Genomic DNA, 24899 nt, shown 5'->3' with positions numbered 1-24899 from the left:
GACGGGCGAATAAAACCATTAGCTAGGTATTGATCCAAATATTGTCTCAAATGCAGGTTCTCAGGTCCGGTAAGGGCATAAATCCTGCTACAAGGGGGTTGTGCACCGGGCACCAGATCGATTTGGCAATCGTACGATCTGTGAGGAGGTAACGTGTTGGCCTGTTCCTTTTGGAAGACGTCCTGAAAGTCTTGGTATTCCGGAGGTAGTTGCATGGAGGCAGAGGTTACAGATGCTAGATTAATCTTCAGGTTTTCTGGGTAGCAGGTTTGTGTACAATCCGGGAAGGTTATTCTCTTAGCTTGCCAATCAATTCGAGGATTATGTGTCTCTAACCAAGGGATTCCAAGAATAACCTGAAACTGTGGAGCCTTGATTACATCAAACACAACACCCTCCCGATGGCCGTCGGGACCAATAAGAGTCACCTCAGTAGTGGAATGTGTTACCGGTCCAGAGGAAATTTCAGTTCCATCTACTGTGGTGATGACATCTTTGCTGGTTTTAGGACAGAGAGGGAGGTTAATCCTAGAGACCAATTCACGATCCACATAGTTTCCAATAGCCCCACTATCGATGTATGCCTTTATTGCATGCAACCGCTTAGGCTGTTCTGGATCTACGAGAACCATTGGCACAATGAAATGCGAGGTCTGAGAGTTAGTTTTCAAGCTCGGCAAGCGGACCCCTACGCTTGTCGGGCGGAGTCGTTTCCCGAAACAGAGTCTTCATGGTTTTTATCAGCGGCTCCTACCGCCTTTCGGGGCCGTTTTGCCGGACAATCTCGTAGAAAGTGTCCAGAATTCCCACAATAAAGACATAATTTTATCTGCCGCCTCCTTTCACGTTCCTTTTGAGTTAAGGGTCCTTTAACCCCTCCAATTTGCATAGGTTCAGAGACATCAAATCCCTTGGGATTAGCATGGGTCTTGACCAACACCCGGGTCTCAAACCTGGACCGATCTGCTTTTCTGTTTTGAAGTCTGTGATCCAATTGGACCACTAAGTCTATATACTCTGTGCATTCTTGGGGCGGATTTACAACTTGGGCCAAGACATCTTTAAGTTCTCCACGTAGGCCTCGATAAAACAACGTGACTCTTTTATCCTCTGGCCATCCTGTTTCCACAATTAGTCCAATAAAGGTTGCAATATAGGATAGGAGGTCCTGATTGCCCTGTCGCAGGGATAGAAGTCCGTCATCCAGAGCCTGCCCCTGAGAGTGTCGAGCAAATAACCTTTCCATGCTTGCTTGAAACCCTTGAAAATCACAGAGAATCGGGTCATCTTGAGTAACCAGTGGAACTGACCAATCGGCAGCGCAGCCGCTGAGATATGACAATACAAAGGCTACCTTGGTCTGATCATTAGGGAAGGCCCCAGGTCTGTATAGGAAGTGCAAACGACACTAATTCATGAATACGGCGAATCGTTTGGGGTCCCCAGCAAAGCGTTCGGGTGGGGACGGCATGTTTCCGGGTAGATTAGTCTGCACAGGGTTACTGGAAACCACAGGAGCGGGGTTCCCTCCGGAACCGGGTAGAGGAGTTTGCCCAGCTTGACCTTGCAAAAGCTGTCTGGCCAGGTCATCAGTTCTTTCCTTTGATATTATTAATTCCCTCCTGAGGGCATTAGTCTCTTGACGAGCGGCATGTACTTCGGCCCGTAATTCCCCCAGTTATTGGGCAAACTGATCAGTCTCAGAACTTTCCATAGCGCCTGGGTGGGAATTTGTAGGAAGGCTTCGCGTTCTGTAACGCTCACCTGACTCCCACGGAGGCGCTGGCCTGGTTCGCGCTGCTGTGACCTCTTCTAAGGTGATGCGCAGGGTTCGGAAGACGGACTGGACCGGGCCCCCAAATCTGGCTTGTCTGGCTCGCAGAAGTATCCTTCTGTAGGTGAAAATAGGGGATTAACTGTCTGCGGGGTAATGCAATCGGCCTCCCACTTTCCCCTCTCACCCTCCTCGAAACCCTTCTGTGATTACCCGTAGCATCTCACCTTAGGGTCTGGAAGGACGAGCTCTCCATCCTGCTTCTGATGCAGGGGCGCGTTGGTATCCAGTTACTTCACTGGATTTTCGGATTGGTGAGCACCAAACTTGCTTGGCTTCCAGGTAAGTTTTTTGATAAGAGGTTCCCCTTGTGTCCATGCATTAATGTACTAATGCTAGTGTCTTTTTCCCCATAGGGGCCGGGGTACGGAATGCCAGGGAACAGGCACCGACCCGAGATGAGAGGTGAAATCCTTGTAGAAATCAGGTAAGTCTTTAATGAGCGTTTTTTGGTAATGTCTTTTCATTCGCTCATTAACGCTGATGTCCTTTTTTCCCCTTAGGGGCCGGGGTCCGGAAATGCCAGGATGCGGCGCGGACCCGAAATGAAGAGGGAATGAATCAACAGGTAAGTCTTAACATGGAGATTTAGCTTTCCTTATTCCCTTCTCTCTCTCACCTTTTGTTCTCGCCTTTTTCTCCCTAGGCGCTGGGGCGTGACTGCGAAACCGGATGATCGCTGCTGAACATGGAGGCGCCCTGTAAAGGTGAGTGGAATGCGGCGCTGCAGCGATCGACGCGATGAGCTTTTAAATAAAAGTCTTCCTTTTCAGGATTGTTGGCGAGATGTCTCCGGGATGCGGATTTAGCAGGTAAGGACTATTCCTTCTTCTGTTCTCTTCTTCTCTTCCTTTGCAGGTGATCCAGGATGCTGGCAGGCTTGGCAGAAGTCAGGATGCAGGAGCAGACACGGTGAGCGTCCAGCTGCTAGATGCAGAACAACGCGAAGCACGTGTGGCTGTTCGGGTGGGGTTTAAATAGCCTTGGAAGAAGTTCCAGGTATGTATCCTTCCTCCAATCAGGTATGTATCCTTCCCCGACCACGCCCGGATGGTAAATTAGTCCCACAGGTAAAGTAGTTCCTTTCAGGCCTCAAGGAGGCCAGGATCCTGCAGCATGGTCTGCATCAGGTAAGTGCACCCAAGCACTCCCATAATGAGCCTGGCACCTATGGCGCCAGGACTGATGTTTTTTATGAGCCTGGCGCCATAGGCGCCTGGCCACTGTCCAAAGGGCCCCTATATGGGGTTGCTGGGTCCTTCCTTCGGGTCTGGATGTCCGCTTTCTGGGACGCAGGGCTTGAACCGGCTCCCCGGGAGCGGGCATCATGACAAGAAATGTAACTAAGAACCAACTGGCCAAGCCCCTCATTTCACATCCCTTCTGTGGGTGTGGGGGCTGTTCAGCTTCCGAAACTCCCTGGCCTCTGCAACTTTCAGCGACCTTGCTCCCCTGTGTGCCACGGTCCCTCGCATTTCCTGTGCCCCTTCCTCTCCTTCCAGACTGGCTCTGTTCTCATGGGGTTCCACGAGTCCTTCCGTGGTCATCCTAATGGCCTCCTCTAACACCAGGTGAATGTATTCACCCTCCCACTCAAATATTAGTGCAAAGGGGTATCCCCACCTATATCTGACACCCTTCTCCTGCAGCCACCTTGTGAGCGGGTCACACTTTTCCCTTCTCAGAAGGGTTTGGGCCAAGGGATCCTGGAATATCACCACTCAATTCAATAGTTCCCATGCACCTGACCTTCTCGAGGCTGTCCTCTTTATCACAGTAGTAGTGCATCTTTGCCAGAACCAAGTGGGGTCCTCTGCTTCCCCCACCTGCCTGATGCCGCTGGGGACTCCCCTTCCCTTTCCTTAAGGCCACAGAACCAGAGATTGTTTTGCCTCTCTCTGTTTTCAATATCGTTCACCTTGAGGTCCAACTCCATCTCTCGCCTTTCAATGTCCCGGAATTGGACCTCAATCTGTGCTTTGAGCACCCCAGTGGAGGCCTGGTTCGCCTCCACCCCATCAAGGTATTCCTCCAGGCTAAATGGCACTGTTATGGCACAAGGCCCTCAGGCTAATCTCCTCCTCTTTGATAGGCGATGCCCTCACCTCGTCACCTTCCTCCCATCTCCAGCTGTCCCCTACTCTCCTCCCCTGGCTACCTTGCCCTCCTTCACTTCCTCCTCTGCCCCATCTGAAGCTCCTTCCACACCTTTGCAGGGCGTACCTCTGATTTGTACCCCTCCCTGGAATGTCTTTAAGGCTGGCAACCTTCTCCATCTTGCCACTCTCAACTCCCGCTCTGCTGTAAAACACTTCTCTGACATCTGCCACCTCCTAGAAGAACTTGACCTTGATACCCTCAGTCTCACCGAGACGTGGTTCACGGCCAGCTCTCTCACAAGTTTTGACACTCTCCTCCCTAACAGCTGCAAGATCCTCTCAGCTCCCAGATACTACTGGTCGGGAGAGGGTGTAGCTCTGATCTTCCCTGAGTGGATTCCTGCCTCTATCATCCCCACTCAGGCTTACTCCTCTTTTGAATGCCTAGTCTGCAGGCTCTCTCTCTCTCTCTCCTAGCCACTCTCTAACTGTTGCTACTCTCTACTGGCCCCCTGGTCAAATCACCTCTTTTCTCTCTGAGTGGGCAGACCTCGCCTCCTCCCTCCTGGCCTCAACCACTCAACTCCTCCTCCTTGGTGACCTCAACATCCATCTTGATTCTGCTTGCCCCTCATCTGCACTCTTTCGCGACCTCTGCGATTCACTCTCCCTCTATATCCTTCCCTCCGGCCTGAGTCACTCTCTGGTCACACACTTGATTTCTTGGTCTCCTCCGGCCTCCCCCTCTCTACCCCCCTTACCACTCCTCTCTCCTGGACTGATCACTGCCTCCTCTCCTCTCATCTTTCCATCTCCTCTCCCCAAGCCAAGCCTACTCCTAGATTGCCATCCACCTTCTCAGACATCCGACCCATGATGCGTGTGTCAGTCGAGGCCTTCGCTGCAACCTTCTCCCCACACCTCCACCCCAGGTTGACTCACACCCTGACATAGCCCTGTCCCTTCTCTACTCCTCTAGTTCTGCTACTCTTGATACTCTTGCCCCTGTCATGAGGATCTGTTTGAAGTCCAAAGCCAAGTGCAATTCTTGGTATGACTGTGACCTAGATACACTTAAACGTAAGTGTAGGGCGGCAGAGAGAAAATGGAGGGCTTCTTGCTCATCCTTTGACAAACTGGCCTGCCACCAGCTCCAAAGGCAATACTCGTCTCGGGATGATAGCTGAGGGTCTTGGGAGGAGAGCTGAGGGGCAACGGGCTCGCCTTGGAAGCAAGGCGACACGAAGCAACACAGGTTCGATCGCCGGGTCCGCGCTTAGAAACCTCTGGGAATTAAGCGTGTTATAAATAACCTATCATATCATACCGACTCGCTGTCCGCACCAAGAAGAGAGTCGACATATAAGCCTGCATCTCTGCGGCATCTAACATCACCGCTGAGCTCTTTAAAATCTGCAAGGAACTGGTTAACCCTAGTGCAGTCTCCACCCCTCCTCTCACCTCCCAAGCTCTTTGCAATGCCCTTACCTCTCACTTTATCTCCAAAACCCAGGACATCTTGTCCACCCTCTCCTCAGCTCCCCCTCCTCTTCCCTCTCCTTTCTCGGCTTTCTGACCCTCCCTCAGCTACCCCCCTTCTGCTTTCTCCTCCTTTCCTCTCTTCACCCCCAATCTATGAAAACCTCATCAAAACAGGTCCATCCCTGTTCCTCTAAAACCATTAAGGACCTCATTGACACCCTTGCTCCAGCCGTTGCCGATTTCTGCAACCTCTTCTTTGCCTCTGGCTCTTTCCCCTCCCCTCTTAAGCACTCCCTTGTGCATCCTCTTTTCAACAAATCCACAGCTGATCCCTCCTGTCCGGCCAACTATCGCCCAATTTCTATTACTACCTTTTTGGATAAGCTCCTGGAAAAGTTGGCCATCTCTCAGCTTGATCTTTATTCCAACTCTGTTGGCTCCCTCCATGATCACCAATCTGGCTTCATAGCAGCCAGAAGCACGGAAACCGCTCTCCTGAACATCCGTGAAGACCTGCTCTCCATCCTTGACTCTAACATTCCCTCTGTCTTCATCCTACTTGATCTCTCCTCTGCGTTTGACACAGTCAAACATACCACGCTGCTTACCGTCTCTGTGAGAATCTGGGTTTCACTGATCAGGCTGTCGCCTGGCTGACCTGTTTCCTTTCTGATCGACTCTCCCATGTACAACTTGGGTCCTTCCTATCTTCTATCTCCCTGTCCACCTGTGGTGTCCCCAGGGATCTAACCTCTCGCCCTGGCTTTTCAGCCAATACCTGGCAACTCTCACCTACTGCTTTTCCATTTTCTGCTCAAATTTCCAGTGCTATGCTGATGATACCCAACTACACTCCTTCCCTCATCTCTGATTGTCTAATCACAATTCAAAATTGGTGTGCCACCAACGATCTTTATCTAAATGCCAACAAGACTGAGATCCTCCTCAAAGACTGAGATCCTCCTCATTGGTACACCTTGTCATTCCTTCCCCCTCACTCTCTGGCTGGCCTCCCTTGGCCATCCTCTTACCCCCACATGCAAGGCTAAGAACCTTATGGTTATCTTTGACTCCACACTTTCCTTCTCCGCACACATCTCTGACGCCTCCAAAAAGTCAAACTTCTTATTGCATCTCCTTAGAGGTACTCTGCCTTACCTCTCCTTCCCTCAAAAGCTCACTGACTCCCAAGCTCTGGTTCTCTCTAGGTTGTATTACTGTAACAGCCTCTTTCTAAACCTACCTGCCCCCACTCTCTGCCCTTTACAACTAATCCAGAACAGGACTGTGAGACTTGTCCTTGGCCACAAGCCCTGGGATGGTATCTCTCCAGCACTGAAATCCCTCCATTGGCTCCCAGTGGATGCAAGGAGGATTACATTTAAAACCCTCTGCAATGTCCACAAGGCTTTCTGGGGCCCGGGTCCAAAATACCTTCAACTATCCCTCTGTAAATTCCTCCCATCTTGAGCCCTTCGCTACCTCTTCTCCTAACTCCCTCAGAGTTAGTTGTTTTGCAAAGACACGAGCTGGGGATAGATCTCTGTTTACTGCTAGGGCTTTGCTTTGGAACAGCCTCCCGGCCACCTTGAAACTTGAAGAGAACCATCTCTGGTTCCGGAAGCACCTCAACACCTTCCTCTTTGCCTCTGCCTTTACCCCCCTTCTCCCCTGTTGATCTGTTTTCTCTCTTGTCATTGTGCACCTGGCCACCCTCTATCATTCGGGCCCAGGTACCTGCTCAGCCTGCCACCCTCCTGCACTGCCTCTGGGCCACCCCTTGCTCTGGGTTACTGTATCTGTACCATACAGGCCCCTCCCACTTTTCTTCCACACTTATCGGATATACCCTATCTGACTATTCTATCACCTCCCATTTGCTGGTTGCACTTGCATGGTTTATCGGCTTTTTTTATTTATTTATTTTATATAGTATTTATTCTGTTCTCTCCTCTATTCCGCACTTTCCACCTTTCTCCTCTTCCATGCACTTTTCCCCTTTTCCCTTTCCATGCACTTGCGCTTTCTTAATGTCACTGGGCCTAGTAAGATCGATGTTTTCTTTGTTGTTCTCCCTTGTTCCCCTCCCTTTGCCTGGTCGCGCTTTGAAACACTTGTGTACGAGTGCAATATAAATAAAATATCATATCATATCCAGTGTGACCACTTTCGGTGACAGGTCTGCCACTTTGGTGCCAATATCAGACCTCATCCCACAGATCCCTGCAGGATCATCTGGATATCGCTCTTGATGGGCTCTATCTCCGTGGAGCTGGGGTGGGTACTGCTGACTTTCTTCATCTTCTCCATGTCTCCTCCGTCCAGGCAGTGATACTGGTGGTGAGAAAGCTTCTCTCTCCAACTCATTAACAGGTTACCTCCCTGCGTCCAGACACCTCCTCTCTGTCACACAGTTCTATCTCCCTAGGGTGTCCTTGTGAATCTCCACGTGCTTGATGGGGGGTCCACCACTGCCTCCTTCACTTGCTGTTGCTCCCCTGCACTTCAATCTTCCTGGATCGCCTCCACCAGTTTGCCAGTATTAGTCCCTGGCCGCACTCCTTTCTCCCGTGGCCTCCACATCCTTGCAGCAGGGTCCCGTACCTCTTCCCACCCAGCAGTCCTCTTCACCTTCAGCATGTAGTTGGCTCAACAGCGCGGAGTGCTGCACCCCTGGGTCCTCTGCCGGTTTGGTTGCACACTCGGGTTCCTTCAAAGCATTGTAGTGAGGGAGGGCTACATGCTGGGAAGCGTCCCGGCTAGGATCCTGCCAGGTGTTTCTCCATATACTCCGGGTGCCAGCTTATGAGTGATGCTATGACCCCGCTGGCTGCATTGTTCACTTCTCTTTGTTGCCGCCTATAGTTGCCTCACTATAGAGGGCCATCACCGCACTCCTCCATGCCGGGGCTCCTCTGCCCCCAACTCACCTCCCCTGAGGCTCGGCAAAACTCCTGCTGCTGATGGCATACCCCTGGACTCCAGGGACGCACCACAATGCTGTAGCTCCTCCTCCGACCTGCGGTGGTCAGTGCATGCACATACTGCAGTGCCCGGGCCTGGCCCTGCCATGCTGATCTGGCCTGGGCCCTTCTGTATGGATCACCTGGGGCCAGCAGCTCCTTCCACCACTCCTCCTCTGGGGCGGTGGGGGTTACAGTGCCCCGAGCTCTTCCTGCTGATAAGCATCTCAGTGGCCTGTGTCTGGGCTCCCTAGGGACTGTGGAGCGTCCGCTCCTTGGGGTCTCTGTTCCACCCACTACTTCAGCCGTCTGTGATCCACTGGTTTACCTGTGGCGGTTGTGCTGCACCCCAGACCTGGGCTATATTTCTTTTGATTATCGCAGTCGTGGTCATAAAGCATAGTTTTTCATACCTGGGCAGGTCTATTTCACTGTCCGCTCCTAACAGCATCAGTTTTGGGTCTCTGGGGATTGTTTGTCGCAGGACCTTCGTAAGGATATTGCAGCACTGTTGCCAGTAGTGACTGATGTGTGGGCATTCCCACAGTATGTGAAAGAAAGATCCTTCTTCTTCATGGCAGCGTAAACAGTTAGGCTCTGTTATTGTACCCCAGCTGTAGAGGGCTATTCTCGGGTAATAGATCCTGTGGAGTATTTTAAGCTGTACTAGTCTTAGCCTAGACGAGATGGCAGTTTCACAGGGGTACATGAGGATTTGGACCCAGTCTTCTGGCATAATTTCCCCCACGTCCTATTCCCACTTTGTTTTCAGCTGTGTTAATTCTGGTGTGGCAAAGGAGGTTATAACGTTGTACATCACTGTGATGACCTTCGCCTGGATGTGATCCTCAATTATGTTCTGTTCCAGTGGAGAACTGTCCGGCATGTTGGAGAGGGCAGGGAGGTGTTGTTATAGAGCGTGTCGTAGCTGCGTGTAGTGGTAATGTTCCGACTCTGGGAGGTTAAAGGACAAAGCCAGATCCTCATAGGGTTTAATGTTGTCGTCCTCTACGAAGTCTCCCACTTTTCCTATATCACACCTCGCCCATATGGGCCATTCTGGCAGTTTGGATATCTCGGGGAGGTTCCTGTTGTTCCATAGAGGTTGTAGTGGTGTAATCTTGTCATCCCACCCCATAAAAGCGTGTGCTTCCTTCCAGATGCAAGGTGTTTGAGTAGCCATGTCGTCAGGGCCTCTTCTAGGTATCGCAGCATATAACCTCAGGGCGGGTGATGCTCTCACGTGTGGCAGCGTGGGTTCTGCGTGTAGTGCGTCGTTTATCACTGACATTTGGCCAGCCCAGTAGTAGGATTGTAGCCTTGGTAGCCCAATGCCTCCTTCCCATATCGATCTCTGCAGTGTCCAGAGGGCTATCCTCGGTCGTCCTCCTCCCCATAGGAGTGTTCTGAGTATACCGTCTATTTTCTGGAACGATTTCCCCGGTATGTGGAGTGGGGCATTTTGGAGTATGTATAGGTATCGGGGGAGTGTTAGCATTTTGAACAAAGCTGCACGACCTAACAGGGTCAGTGGTAGAGCTTTCCAATGTTGCACATCTCCGCCAAATCGGTCTGTAATGGGTTGTAAGTTATTGGACGTGTAGTCCTTAAGGTTTCTTGTGATCTTGATGCCTAGATACTGAAAGTGGTCAGGGGGTGTTTTGTATGGGCAGGGCTCTGGGGGCTCCATGCCTAGTTGGTTTAATGCGAATATCGTATATTTGGACCAGTTCGCCCCATATTTCCGGAGTAGTTGCGTCACTACAGCACATGCTGACCTGGGGTCGCTCATATATATCAACAGGACGTCCGCATATAGTGACACCCTATCCTGCCAGTCTATCCGCCTGGGATCCCTCTCCATGTGGGTGCGTCTCTCAGGAGCTGGGAAAGTGGTTCCATCGCTAATGCAAAAAGGAGGGCCGACAGGGGACAGCCTTGTCGCGTCCCTTTCCCCAAGGGGAAGGTTCGAGATGTCCAACCGTTCACTCTGACCTCGGCCATCGGTGTGTTGTATAGTAGCTGGACCCATGATAAGAACTGCTTCTGGAACCCCATATTGCGCATGATCTCCCAGAGTGCCTCCCAGCGGATAGAGTCGAATGCTTTTTCAAAGTCAATTGCAAGAACTCCTAAGGGAATGTTCAGGGTCTGGGCACATTCGATGGCTAAATGTATTCTTCGTATATTCATTTTCGTAGACCTGCCAAGCATAAAGCCGCACTGGCCTGGGTGAATCAGAGATGTTATGACCCGTTGCAGGCGTGTGGCTAGTAGTTTGGCCAACATCTTCGCCTCGGTGTTAATAAGGGAGATTGGTCTATATGAGCTGCATTCATCTGGGGGCTTATTTGCTTTGGGTATTACAATTATTGTTGCCTTTCTGAGGTCCGCCACTAGGCTGCCTGTGGTTCGGGCTTGCTGGTACATTTTGAGTAGATGGGGCGCCAGTTCGTTATCTCATATCTTCTTCCATGCCTCAATGGGAAAGCCATTCGGCCCAGGTGTTTTCCTGGATTGGAGTTGCATCATGGCAGATATGATTTCATCTTCAGTGATTTCTTTTACTAGGGCAGCGATTTGTTCGTCATTTAGGGAGGTGAGAGAGATCTGTTCCAACAAAGAAGTTTCAGGGGCAGATGTCGGTGCTCTATATAATTCCTCATAGTACCGTGCAAACTTTTCAGCTATCTCCACATCTGTCAGGCATGGATCCGCTTGTTGGGATGTGATCATTCTCACATGGCTGTGTCCCTCGTCCCTTCGTTTGAGCCAAGCAAGCATCTTCCCTGCTTTGTCACCTGTTTCGTAGATTCTAGCTTTCATGGCATTATGTGCTTGTTTTGCATTGTCAAGTGCAGTGTTTTGAAGTTTTTTTTGTGCCAGGATTAGTGCCCTGTTTGTGTCAGCGCTATCTTGGCTTAGATGCGCTGTCTCAGCTTGCTTCACATTTGCTTCCGCCTCCTTAATTGATTCTAAATGCTTTTTCCTTTGTGCTGCAGTCCAGGAGATCATTTCTCCTTGTATCACCAGTTTATAGGCTTCCCACAGTGTGATAGGACAGTCTACCGATCCCTCGTTTAGCTCAAAGTATGTCATGCTAGCCTCTTGTAGGCGTTCTACTAATTCAGGAGAGCCTAGGTGATAACTGTTCAATCTCCACGCGGGTGGAGGCTCCGGTTTACATGTCTTTATTGATATGAGTAGAGGGGAGTGATCCGAGATGCCTCTTGGGAGGTATTCTGCTTGCGTTGCTGTATGTATCATTGCTGCGGGTATAAAGAAATAGTCTAAGTGTGATAGCGATGCATGCATCACTGAATGATAGGAGTATTGTTGTTCCCCAGGGTGCAGGTCGCGCCACCCATCCTTGACGCCAAGTGCCTCCACAAATGAGGCTAGATTGGTCCGGCGGGTGGGGTCTCTGCTGCGTAGATGTGTGCAATCCTCTATGTTACTTATGACGTCGTTGAAGTCGCCCCCAAGAATCAGGATATCAGAGGCATCATCAGACATCAGAGGTGTTATGTCCTCAAGTAGAGTTGGCTGCAGTGCAGGTGGGGCGTAGATCGCTAGCAGGGATAGTGATTTATTCCAGAGTGTGCCTGTGACATATGCAAATCTGCCCCCAGTATCTTGCGTTAATTTTGTGAGAGTGAGTGGCAGTCTTTTATGTACAAGTATCAGTACTCCTCTGGCTCCCATCGTGAAACCTGCCTGCGCTGCTGTGCGATAGTTTGAGCGATTGAACAATGCATTGGATGTACCTGCCAAGTGAGTTTCCGTTAGCAGTTGTCGCACCAGTCGCCTTTTCAGAATGTTGCCCAAACCGTTCACATTCCAGGTAAGAAGCTTCAAGGTCCGGGTTTTGTTGACTTGCGGCAGTACTTCAGTGCTCATGAACCTGGGTGTCATCGTGTCTTTCTGAGATAGTGATGTTGCCTATATTCATCTCGGGGCGGAGAAACGTCAACCAGTATATGATTATTTTCTAGTGTCTGTATGCTTTGATATTTTGTTGAGCTTTCCCATCTTCTAGGTTTACATCCAACTCCCCCCTCCCCACACTTTATCCCCAACTGAAGTATCTGTCGCCCTTTCATAACTTAGTATATTAGTCCAAACTAAACTGATTAAATATCCTGTGGTTTCCACTTTATCGGGGGGGTGGCTTTGGTGTGGCTGCCAGCCGTTGCATACTTATTGCTTCTTATTTACTGTTTGGAGCATGAGCCTCTTTTCTTTACAGTGTGTAGTGGTTGTGTTGGCTCTGGTTGACGACAGATGCTTGTTGCGTGTTTCATTATGGTGGTATTTCTTCCAGCTGTTGTTGGGGTCTGTTCTCTGGTAGTCTCTCAGGATATGGTCCATTCCCTTCGCCTCCTGTTTTCTTCTTAACGCTCCAGTCGCCCGCTATGTGTCTCTCTGCCCAGCTCCACGCTTCTTTCGGGTCTGTGAAATGTACTGTGGTTCCATTGTGGAATATTTTAAGTTGGGCGGGAAATCTTAAACCATATTTTGTCCCTATAGCCTGCAGCCGTTTTTTGAGTGGGTCAAATGATTGGCGCGCTTTTTGCACTTCCCTGGTGAAGTCCGGGAACAAAGCGATTTTCGATCCATTGTAGGTGATGTCTCCCTTCGATCTTGCCATCTGCAGCGCAGCGTCCCTATCTCTATAGTTCAGCAACCTTGCGATGACAGCACCTGGTGGCGCCCCTAGTACAATTCTTTCAGTTAGGATACGATGTGCGCGTTCGATGGAAAAGAATCTGGAGAAGGATTTTGCGTCGTATATATCTGTGAGCCATTCCTCGATCATCTACAGTTCAACTTTACTTGCGTTGGTTATCACACGCATTTCATACAATGTTTGTTCGAGTGCTCGCCATACAATGTTGCCGATTGCAACAATGTATTCAACACTGACCGGTCTTGTATCAGTCTCCCCAACTCACCACCTCTGTTAAATTCACTGACACTGCTTTGTTGTTGGAGCCAAGGACAGTACCACTCAGCTGCCAATTCTCCCAGCCTTGATTATGGACGTGGGAGGGCCCTGGGTACCTCCGACACACAATGCAGGATTCCTCAGGCTGGTTTCCTGGTCCTTCGCTTTCTATTCTCAAGGCTTCATTAAAGTAACAGTTTGTTGTCAAAAAGGTCAAGGGAACTTCCCTCCTTGCGATCCCCTTCTGTTTCCCCATCTTTCTCCTCTTGTTAAACTGCCATCTTGGAACTGCTGTTTCCTTGTGTGCTTTGCCTCGCTCTGAGTGTGCTCTCGTGCTCTGCCTTTTATCCATGTGCGGAAGTGCAATGGAAGTCAGGTGTGTGTGATGGTTAGTAATTGCCTGACCTTGCCTGACCACTGTATTGGGACACGTCAGGTATATGGCTCAGGTGTTAGTCCATTTTCTCTGATAGTGTGCTGTCTGTGAGAAAGTGTTTGTGTTGTAAAATGGGGGGGGGTTCAGTTCCTAAATATCCTACCTTGTAGGTTGGGGTAAAGGTGTTACAGGGAAGGGGATACCACGCCTCACCATCCAGTGTCCCACTCCCACTCCACGAAGACTCCTCATCCAGGCGATCCTCCCGCACTGGTCCACCCCCAGGAACTGGATCCAAAAGCAATGGCCATGTTCTGGCCAACTGGATGACAGATCCCCAGGGACTAGGGGGCGAGACACCTTCTGGTTTCTTACAATTCATGCCAGGGAGATCGACTCAGAATAACCTGCAGAGACTGTTTGTCCTCTTACATAATATAAACTCAGCGATCACTGTGGTCATCGCACCCCTTGATGCAGAGAAGGTGTTCGACTCTGTCGAATGTCCGTTCCTCTTTGAAGTTTTACGCTGGTCTGGGCTAGGCAACCGGCTGCTACATTGGATATGATTATTATATACATCTCCAAAGGCAATGGTACTGACGAATATAATTCAATTGGAGGTCTATCCCCGTGGTGGGCAATGAGCCAGGGTTGCCTTCTTTTCCCATTACTATTCGCCCTGGCCATTGAGCTTATTGGAGAGAGTTCCAAAGGATTCATCTTTACTCGAAGGTCAGCATTATATCATTATATGCAGATGATATGCTGCTATATATCAAAGAGCCAAAACGAAACCTCCCAGCAATAATGGCAGATGTGCAAAGATATGGTGCACTATCAAGGTTGAAAATGAATTGGGAGAAAAACTAGATACTTACAATGAATCCTACTGGCACTTGGCAGGATGCTCTGGCCAGATTTAAATGGTGCCCTGAAGGGATTAAGTACTTGGGTATAGTATTAGCCACAGCTGCTACAGCTCTGTAGACGGACAGCTATATCAAAACACTGGACCTTCTGAAAACCAAGATGGATGCTTGGATTTATCTACCAATTTCTCGGGCAGCAAGAATCTCTCTGCCAAAAATGGTGGTGGTGCCGAAATTGTTATATATTTTTAATAATGTTCACATTGTGTCCCCCTGATGATAAGCCTCGTATGGGCAGGTAAGCAACTCAGTATAGCCTATGATGTACTGACAAACCATATGAAAGAGGGGGACTAGACTACCCCAACCTATATGCATATTATTTGGCAGCACAAGTACAACATGTCACATGGTGGTAGAATGGGGCGACTGAATATCCCCATGTTGGGATGGAAAGGCTGACAACATACCCAGACAACTTGAAATATATACTATGGGGTGAACGACAACACAGTAGGAAGGAAATACAACCGGTGATCACAACGTGCCACGCTTGGGACAGCATTGCTAAGGTAGTGGGTGAGGAACTCCTTTACTCCCGGAAATTCCCAATATATGATGTACGTGGGATAGATATAACCTCCAAAGCAATGTTCATGTCACATTTTAAGAGATTGAACCTACTCACATTGGGCCTCATTACGACCCTGGCGGAGTGGGATACCGCCAGCGGTAATCGCGGCGGACCCGTCCGCCCTACTACGAGTTCCCTTAGCGCCATGGAGGTTTTCTCCGCCTGGTTTTACCGGGCGGAGAAAACCATGGCGCTAAGGGACCTCGTTGTTAATTACGCCGCCGTACTTTACGGCGGCGTAATTAACTCCTTCCCCACTCCCATTATACCCTATGGGGCAAGAATGGGAATGGGGAAGGGTAAAATGGGGATTGGGGATTTACCGCTCCGCCAAGGTCGGCATGGGGTGGTAAATCCGCCAACCCCCATGGCGCTATCGGCGGCTTTCCGCCATGCTCCGCGGTGCATTTTGCACCGCGAATTCCGCCAGGGTCGTAATGAGGGCCATTGCAGGATATCTTTGTGGAAAGTAGGATGCTCTCAGTGTAACAACTTAATGAACATGGGGGAGTTGAATGAAATAAAAATATTCCTCTATCATAGGTTCAAAGACGCAATACGATTAGGACTGCCAAGCCTCGCAGGGGAACCATTCCCATCAGCTATCAGCCAATATATAATGGAACTGCCTAGATACAACAAAATGGTATCGGCTATCTATAGAATGATTAAAGAGCTGAGGGTAGACTCAGAGGACAGGACACAAGAGTAGTGGGAGCATGCTTTAGGCAGAGCCACCAATGGACGATAGCATGCCTGCAAACCAGGAACATTTCCCTGAACAATAAATATAGGCTTACTCCCCTTCAATGATATTGCTATTATCAGAAGAGATGGGCAGACTGTGCTAAATGCCAACCTCAGTTAGCGAACTTCCTGCATCTGCCACGGCTATGTATGGGGTACAAAGGTTCTGGCATCAGGTCATAGGGGTCATGAGGGTGATGGTTGGTGATCTAGTCCAGTGGGCTCCCTTGAATTGGTTAATGGGGATCTTCGTGGGGAGAGCAGAACTACAAGCAGATTTCTGGGCATGGCTCCGGTAGTTGTGTGGTCACTGATTTCCAGCTCCTGGCTTAGAAGCCCACCGCCCACACTTAAGCACTGGCTGAATATTATGTTATACTCCAAAGCGAGGGAAACATAATATGCAGCGTAATGACTGACCATGAGCAGGCCGAAAGATATCTGGGCACCACTGAGATGATATATTGATGTAAGAGCGGATAGCACTGGTCGTCCTGCCACTGGGGATAATTAGAGACATGGGAGGGAGGAGTGTCGGATAGTATGAACATGGGAGGCACCATTGGACTGAATGAAGTATCAACTTAAAAGGAGAAGGGGGAACACCATTAAGTAAATGGGGCGGTACACAGTGGTTAAGTCTGCATTGCATGTGATCTGGGGCCAAGGGGGGGCACCTAAGGAGTCACTGGAGGGGGAACTACATCCAATGATAAGTGGGGGGGAAATATTTATGGAATCTATGGTTTCCTGATGAATGGCTATACTGTGCAGTTGGTGTTTATTGACATTACGAGTACCAATAACAAAAACAAATATTTAAAAAGTTTGGTGTGTTGTTAGATTGCAGGGTAATAAAGCCCACTCTGGGCATGCTCTTGGGTTTTCAGAATCACCTGATGTCGGGTGTGAGTGTGCTAAATCTAAGACAATGGGCCTCATTACGAGGTAGGCGGTAAGGGATACTGGGCACTGTTAAGGAGACCGGTGCCGGTAATCCCTTACCGCCCAATTCCGAGGTCCCTTAGCGGGAACCGTAAAGGACGTGTGGTCTGACCACATGTTCTTTACGGGACCCGTTCTCGTTAAGGGACCTTGGAGCTAATAGCAGGCCCGCAATTAGCTGGCCCGTTATTAGCGCCTTCCCCCTTCCCATTGAGCCCTATGGGGGCTCAAATGGGAATGGGGAATGGCATTTGGAATGGGGACTTACCGGGTCCGCCTAGGGCGGAATGTCCCGGTAAGTCCCCACTCCACCAGACCGGACCCGGACACGATTTTGGAGACAGCCATGGCACTAATAGCGCCATGGCTACCTCCAAAGTCGTAATGAGGCCCAATGGGCCTCATTGCGAGTGCGGTGGTAAGGGGTTAACGGCACCAGTAAGGATGCTGGTGCCGTTAACCCCCCTACGGCCGCATTCTGAGGTCCCTTAATGGGTCCCACTAAGGCTGGCTGGTTTTACCAACCGCCCTTAGTGAGAGCCGCTGAGGGACCAGGAAGCTAATAACGGGCCCGCCATTTGCGGGCCCGTTATTAGCTCCTTCCCCATTCCCATTGAGCCCTATGGGGGCTCAAATGGGAATGGGGAATGGCATTTGGAATGGGGACTTACCGGGTCCGCCTAGGGCGGAATGTCCCGGTAAGTCCCCACTCCACCAGACCGGACCCCGACACGATTTTGGAGGCAGCCATGGCGCTAATAGCGCCATGGCTACCTCCAAAGTCGTAATGAGGCCCAATGGGCCTCATTGCGAGTGCGGCGGTAAGGGGTTAACGGCACCAGTAAGGATGCTGGTGCCGTTAACCCCCCTATGGTCGCATTCTGAGGTCCCTTAATGGGTCCCACTAAGGCTGGCTGGTTTTACCAACCGCCCTTAGTGGGAGCCGCTAAGGGACCAGGAAGCTAATAACGGGCCCGCCATTTGCGGGCCCGTTATTAGCTCCTTCCCCATTCCCATTGAGCCCTATGGGGGCTCGAATGGGAATGGGGAATGGTTTTCAGAATGGGGACTTACCGGGTCCTTCACGGATGGAATGACCTGGTATGTCCCTATTCCGACAACCGGGACCCGGTATGCGGTATGGGGGTATCCATGGCGCTAATAGCACCATGGCTACCTCCATACTCGTAATGAGGCCCAATGTGTCTAGGCTGTTTGTCCACCAATAGACGATGGGCCTCATTACGAGTTTGGAGGTAGCCATGGCGCTATTAGCGCCATGGCTGCCTCCAAACCCGGGTCCTGGTCCGGTCTGGCAGAATGGGGACTTACCGGGTTATTTCGACCTTGGAGGACCCAGTAAATCCCCATTCTGTAGACCATTCCCCTTTCCCATTGAGCCCTAATAGGGCTCAATGGGAATGGGGAAGGCGCTAATTATGGGCCTGAAAATACCCGGCCTGTTATTAGCGCCCTGGTCCCTTAGCGGAACCCGCCAAGGACGTGTGGTCAGACCATACGTCCTTTGCGGGTCTCGCTAAGGGACCTCAGAATTGGGCGGTAAGGGTTTTCCGGCACCGGCATCATTACCAGTGACGGTTAACCCTTACCGCCCAACTCAGAATGAGGCCCGATATCTAGTAGTGCCCATTCGCCCTCGCATTACTTTCCACCTAGAATAGCAGGATATTCTTCTCTAGAACATAAGGCCCCTGGTGTGTGCCCCTCTCCTCCAAGGTCACCACCTGGTTAAGGCACCACAATAGGACAGATCATTTCTCTTCTATACTGGCTGACCTGGGGAAGTATGTGGGCGGTAGCCAACCCCTTCTCTCCCTCTTCCTGTCTGCTCAATCTCCTGCACCACTTGTACCTCAGGAACGAAAATTAATTCATATGTACTCTGGAATATAGTATCCCACATTTACGAGAAATTAGGCTTAAGCCTAGTTATTAAATTGGACAATACCTTTCCCTATGACCATGGTTAAAGGACGCCTGCACCAATATCAATTTCATGATTGACAGATTGGCCTGCCTTGAGAGCAATGCAACTGTTGGTTCTCACATAGAGTTGGACCTTAAGCCTGGTGGAAGCAAAGGCCCTTCGCTCAGCCAAATACACTGTATTTTCACAGATCTAAAGGCTGTACCTTGCTGATCCTGAAGTGACCCTTTGCAAAAGGTTGGCAGCAGGCAAGACCCTCATCGCCTCGAGGATAAGTGGGGATGTGCATCATGAACTCCGTGATTCAAACCCTGTTGATCTGACTTCTGACATCATGTGTCTTGGCTGAGGGATCAGTAGACAACTCAAAATGAGCGTATCAGTAGAGCTGATTAAACAGGGTGGATAACATAAGAAAGGCAATCAATCAGAGTTTCTGGTAGAACGTGATCCATTGGCTTGTCTTTTGTTACACTTGTTCCGATGCTGTGATCCTTGAGGTGTCAACTCACCGCCACCACCTTGATGTTCAGTACCATCTGCACTTTGGCTTATAGTTAGTCTCTGATGGATCTTGGTCAAAATCTTGACAGTCCTTGGGATCCGCGAGCACGGCTTGGTTGATGCTGGTCACGGACCCTGCCATAGTCTCTCCTAGCACCAAGGTGCTAACCACTTGGACAGACAACAGCTCTTTAACTTAGGTACTTTCTCCTCCTCCTTCTCCATCTCGCTTGGTCTCTCTTCACTCTGCCCTCTCTTCAAGATTGAATTTTCTTCCTTCCCGACGACACTTAACATTCAACTCCTGTCCTTCCCTCTCAGCTTGTCTTCTTACCACCTCACGCTCAGTTCTCTTGTCAGTACCTCTGGTTCTTTGCTTCTCTTGCCTTTATATGGCTGTAGTGTAGTAACTGCTCATTTATGTTGTTATGCTCCCCCTTGTCTGGTTTGGCTGCTGTTTCCAACACCCCCTTTTGTCACCACTTTTTGACTGTGGACTAGATATCTTCTTTGACACTTCTCTTGGCCTCTACTGCCTCTTCTCTTCCTCTGTACCTCTCCTTCTCCTTTGCCTCTGCTGTCTGTGTATCTCCCATCACCAGCTCATCTGTATACATCACCTCCTCCTCAACTGTATACTTCACCACCTCCTTTCGTTCACCTTTACCACCTCTGCATCTCTCTCGGTCTTCTTCTCTTTCGCCTCACCCTCCTCTGCTCCACTAGCCTCATTGACACTCTAGCACCCACACTCCATCTCACTATACCTTTGATTGTCATCTTCCATGCACTTCTCAAACCCCACTGCCTTGTTGAGTGGGGTCCCACGCACATGATGATTGAGTAAAAGTTCTCAGCTGGAGTTCAATGTTGTAGAAGTGCTGAAGTTTGCTATTTTGCACTGCGACTGTAAAATCCCCAGCTGCTTTCCACCTATCAATGTCTGGCAACAAGGCTCTCGGGACTGTGGTTGTAATGTAGCAGGCCGCCACGTTGCCTTCACTCACCTTCTGCCCCATGTCCGTTTCACAATTCACTGTCAATCATTCTCGATAGAGGAAAAGTGTTTCCAGGACTGCACTCACTCCCTTGTCCTTCTGGAGTGGCTCTAGTCTAGAGCTACAGGGAGGAGCATCTGTGTGGGGGCGGTGTTCTGTATGCCATTCTTTGAATTATTGTGTTTGTGCAGCCCCACAGCAATTCCGTGGGCGAGCAAAGGCTGAGAGCTGCAGTCACAGACAAAACCATTTCCAAAATGTCCACAGTCAGGCAGCTTGGTAATTTAACAGCAGCTATTTCCGTTGGTCTTGGTCCCTTTCTAACGGGGTCAACCTCCATAACCACTTTGTGGAAGTTTCAATGAGGTGGGGGGTCCTTACTGATACTGGGTTGCTCCAACTTAATAGGCTAGGGATTGAATGGTAAATTGGGGGATTTGGGGGGATCCCCCACATGCTTCCCCGGGGGCCTGTTTCAATCCTGTTATACAATAGAGTTTACATCACCCCATCAAGATGGAAAAAGCCAAACCAGTCCCCCATGCACATGCCAGGCTGGTCATGCCACTCAAGAAGGAGCACTTAAACACATGCGTTTCAAGTGCTGGTACACGTCTGGGGTTTTTGTTTTCATTTGGCCCTTGATTGTTCGTATCTGCGTGACCTCTGCACCATACTCTAATTGTGGTAGGCTTGTGGCAATGCACACCCAGACTTCAATGAATCCCCCACTCTAGAGAAGCTACTTAGTGCTCTAAAAGTGATTGCTTTCAATGTTATCACCTTTAGCTGGAATGATCTCTCCAATTTATCAGCAGTCGCCTGGTGGAACCCAGTAGCTTGGAAACTTATCTTTCCAAGAAGTCTGTTTGTTTCCCGATGGGAACATCCCCATGGTTTCTTCTGGAAGAGTTTCTGAGTCATAGATGGTGCTTGTGAGCTTGAGATCCCATTAGACTTAGCTGATGTCCCAGAACAGACAATGAGGTGTTGCTAGCCCTCAACCACATGAAGCAAGTCCGAAGTCCAACTCCATTGTCTAAGAGGGGGGAAACTATAGTTTGGAGATTTGCGTTGCTATGTGGCACCCCGCGTTTGCTGGTGCCCTTAAGTGTTATTATTTTAAAACGTGATGATCTTTCTTTTATTACCTAAACACCTCCTGATTTCGATTGAAACTGATAATGGTGGACATGCGGTTGTATTACTTGGAGCCTTGGCGCACACCACTTTGGTACGAGGATAGCACAGGGGCAACGTGCTTGTCTTGGAATCAAAACCACGCATAGCAACAGAGATTCACATCCCGGATCTGCGCTTAGAAACCAAACTCAGGTATAGGTATGTTATAAAAAAAACACACTTCAATACATTAAACCTATATATTGTGGATGTATGCAGGTTAACCTACTTTGAAACGTCTTTGAAATGTGTTACTGATTCCCAAGTGTTGTCTGGTGGTGTGCTAAATTGTATGTTTCTGCATTATTCTATTTTTTAAATAAATATTGTTAACATAAAACAGAAAGGTAGCAAACACTTCTAAAGGGATTTCCTGAAAAATCTTTAACTGCTCTTTCTTTAATCAGAGCGACTGAAGACTACTTTTAAAATAGATTTGTGCCCTGACCGTAAAGTACACTGCTGTGCAGATTAGCAGCTGTGTGTTTTTGGGCAGTTGCTTTCCAGCTGCATACTGACAAGTGCTGCTATGGACATAAAACAGGCAAACTAATTGATCAATCAAGTGCCATTGAAACGTCTTAATTGCATTGTGTGTTCGCCTAATAAATGCCACGATTAAAGTTGAAATTAGAACAAGTGTATTTCCGTTCCAACTTGCGTTTGGTGGTTTCTTTTTAGTTCACACAGTGCATTCCACTGTCGCTATACTTTCTTGCTTTGCGATGCAGAGCGCTTTAGCAAACTTTGGCTAAGCATCTTCCCCTCTCATCAAAGATAGTTTCCCGGTCCAGATGGTTGCTATTAAGGAACCAAAAACGGAAACAGGAGGCCTGCCAGCGAGAACTCCTGCTCTTTTTGAGTTTTATTATAAAATTCACAGGACCTGTAGTATGCAGCTTGTCTGTGACTGCAATCTCTTGAAACAGTTTCGAGCCGAATCAAGTATGCCCTGTGAAGAGCAACTGCTCAGATTTCAACATTTTATTTAAAGCAGGTCTCTGCTTTCTTCCAAAACACAACAGAAAGTGTTGTTCATTTTTTGACTCTTAGCACCAGCGACCCGCAACGTTTTCCCAAAAAAAAACACTTGCATTTGAAATGTCTTAGCCAGGTGTTGATTTGAAAACACTGGCAGACATTTCGAGTGCAACGTTTGATGGCATGGCTTGAGGAAAGCGAGCTCAAAGAGTTCCCACGAGGAGGTGATTTGAGTGGGTAGGGTTAGGAACTGGGTGGGAATGGCAAAAGGGATTAGCATGCCATGGGCAGCAATGGGTGGGCAAATAACCAAACAACACCTACAAGCGGTGTGTACCTCCTCATATGCTTTTACGCCCTTTCTGTAGTCTAATGCAATAGGTTAGGTTTATAGGTGTTACGTTCTGCTCGCGGCGCCGCGGAGGTAGGCCTCTGCTGCGCAGCTCCGGCAGGAGCTAATAAGACACACACACACACACACACGGCCCCGGATCTGCCTCCTCTTTGCAGGGGTGGGGCTTTTATTCAGACGCCCTGCGTGATCGCGTTGCGGGACGCAGGGCGGATACAACATTCCTCCTTTACTTTAACTTAACTCAAATTAACAAAAACACATGGCACATACATTTTCGATATCCTCAAACTTCAAATCGGGGCCTCCCCTTATTAGAGTTCTCCTGGGGGGGAATCACCACACATAGTCTCTGAGCCGGGCTGGCGGCCTGGTGGCGCTTCTCACCCCATATCCCCCGCCCCTGGAACTGGGCCCCACAGTCTCATTGGGTGTCTCACCTTCCGTGTCCGGCTCACCCATCTCTGGTTCATCCCATGGCTCCCACGTTCGGTCATCCGCTTCTTCTCCGCCATGCGGGTGCTCTGGTTCTTCCTCATTCGACAGGTGGCCAGCGTCTTCTTGGGGGCATTCCCCATCAGTCCATAGGTCTCTTGGCACGGCCTTAAACCATGACGCATTTCGTGTCACTTGACGGTGTCCTCTTCGTACGGTTCTCATGGTTCCTTGTCTCTTGCTGACAGTCCATTGGACAGCCTCGTAGCGAGAGTCCAATTTGGACTTCGTGGGGTTCTGTAGCATGACCACTTGGTCCCCCACCCGGTGGTTGGATTGTTTCACCCTTCTCTTGGCACTGATGTGCGCATTGGCTCCCTTTCTTTTTTCTTCTGTTCGCTCGTTTTCAATCCTGTCCGGGCTTCTGCTGGGGTGGTGCGGTATAGATGACTTTATGACTGTGCCAAACATCAGGTCTGCCGGGGGTACGCCGGTTGTACTGTGAGGGGTGACCCTATAGTTTCGCAGGAAACGGTACAGGTCGACTTGCCAAGGGCTGGCATTTGCTTTAGATAGCCTCAGGACCTTGTTAAGTGTCCTCATGAATCGTTCAACGTCCCCATTTGCCTGTGGCCACCTTGGCATGATGTGGTGGTAACGTATGTTCAGTTCTTGCAGGTACTGTTTGAACTCCTCCCCTTGGAATGGTGAGCCATTGTCACTCTTGATTCTTGTGGGCAGTCCATGTGTCGCAAACATCTTCTCCATGGCCAGGATCACCACCTCTGCTGCCGTGGAGTTCACCACCTCAACTTTGGGGTATCATGAGTGGTCATCAATGGCCACTAGGAGGTAAAGGCCTTCTCGCAGTTTGCAAAAATCGATGCTGATCGCATCCCACCTACCAAGTCCTCGCACCGCTGACTGGATCGGCTCTGGGTCCGGTGGAGCTCCGGTGATCTGGCATGGTAGACAGGTATTTATCAGCTCCTCCACTTTCTAGTCTATCTGTGGGAACCACACTCGATGCCTGATGCGAGCTTTTGTCCGTGCCATTCCTTGGTGGCCCTCATGAGCTAGTGCCACTATTCTGTCCTGGAGGTTTGGTGGGATGATGATTCGATCTCCCCTCAGTTGCAGTCCCTGTTCCGTGATCGACAGGTCCTGTCGTATGGTGAATATCCCTGTGAGGAACGCCTTTGCTTCCGTTGTCCTGTTGTGGGTGTTCTTCATGAAGGACCTCTATTCCCCTGATATAATAATGTCCTTTATCAGGTTGCAACACAGGTTCTTGTGCGTTTCATCTGCGATGTCGTCGATGCTGACGGCCTTCGGGCTCATGGTGTGCACCACCTGACAGATATGTTCCTCTGTCTCCTCTGCTAGCTGCACTTCTTGCAGAGTCGCCGCCCGAGGGTGTCTGGAGAGAAAGCCGGCCGGGTCCCACTTCCCGGCTGATAGGTCAGTTCAAAGTTGTATTGTTGGAGGTGCAGTAGCCATTTTGCAATTCTGGCCGGCGGGTGGGAGGATGTGCCCATGAAGATGGGCAGTAGAGGTTCGTGGTCTGTGTATGTTGTGAACCTTCTGCCGTACAGGTAG

This window comes from Ambystoma mexicanum, chromosome 5p, assembly GCF_040938575.1.
Source record: "Ambystoma mexicanum isolate Mex_15411 chromosome 5p, UKY_AmexF1_1, whole genome shotgun sequence".
Classification (NCBI taxonomy): Eukaryota; Metazoa; Chordata; class Amphibia; order Caudata; family Ambystomatidae; genus Ambystoma; species Ambystoma mexicanum.
The sequence above is the reverse complement of the archived record's forward strand: the minus strand, read 5'-3'. Positions refer to the sequence as shown.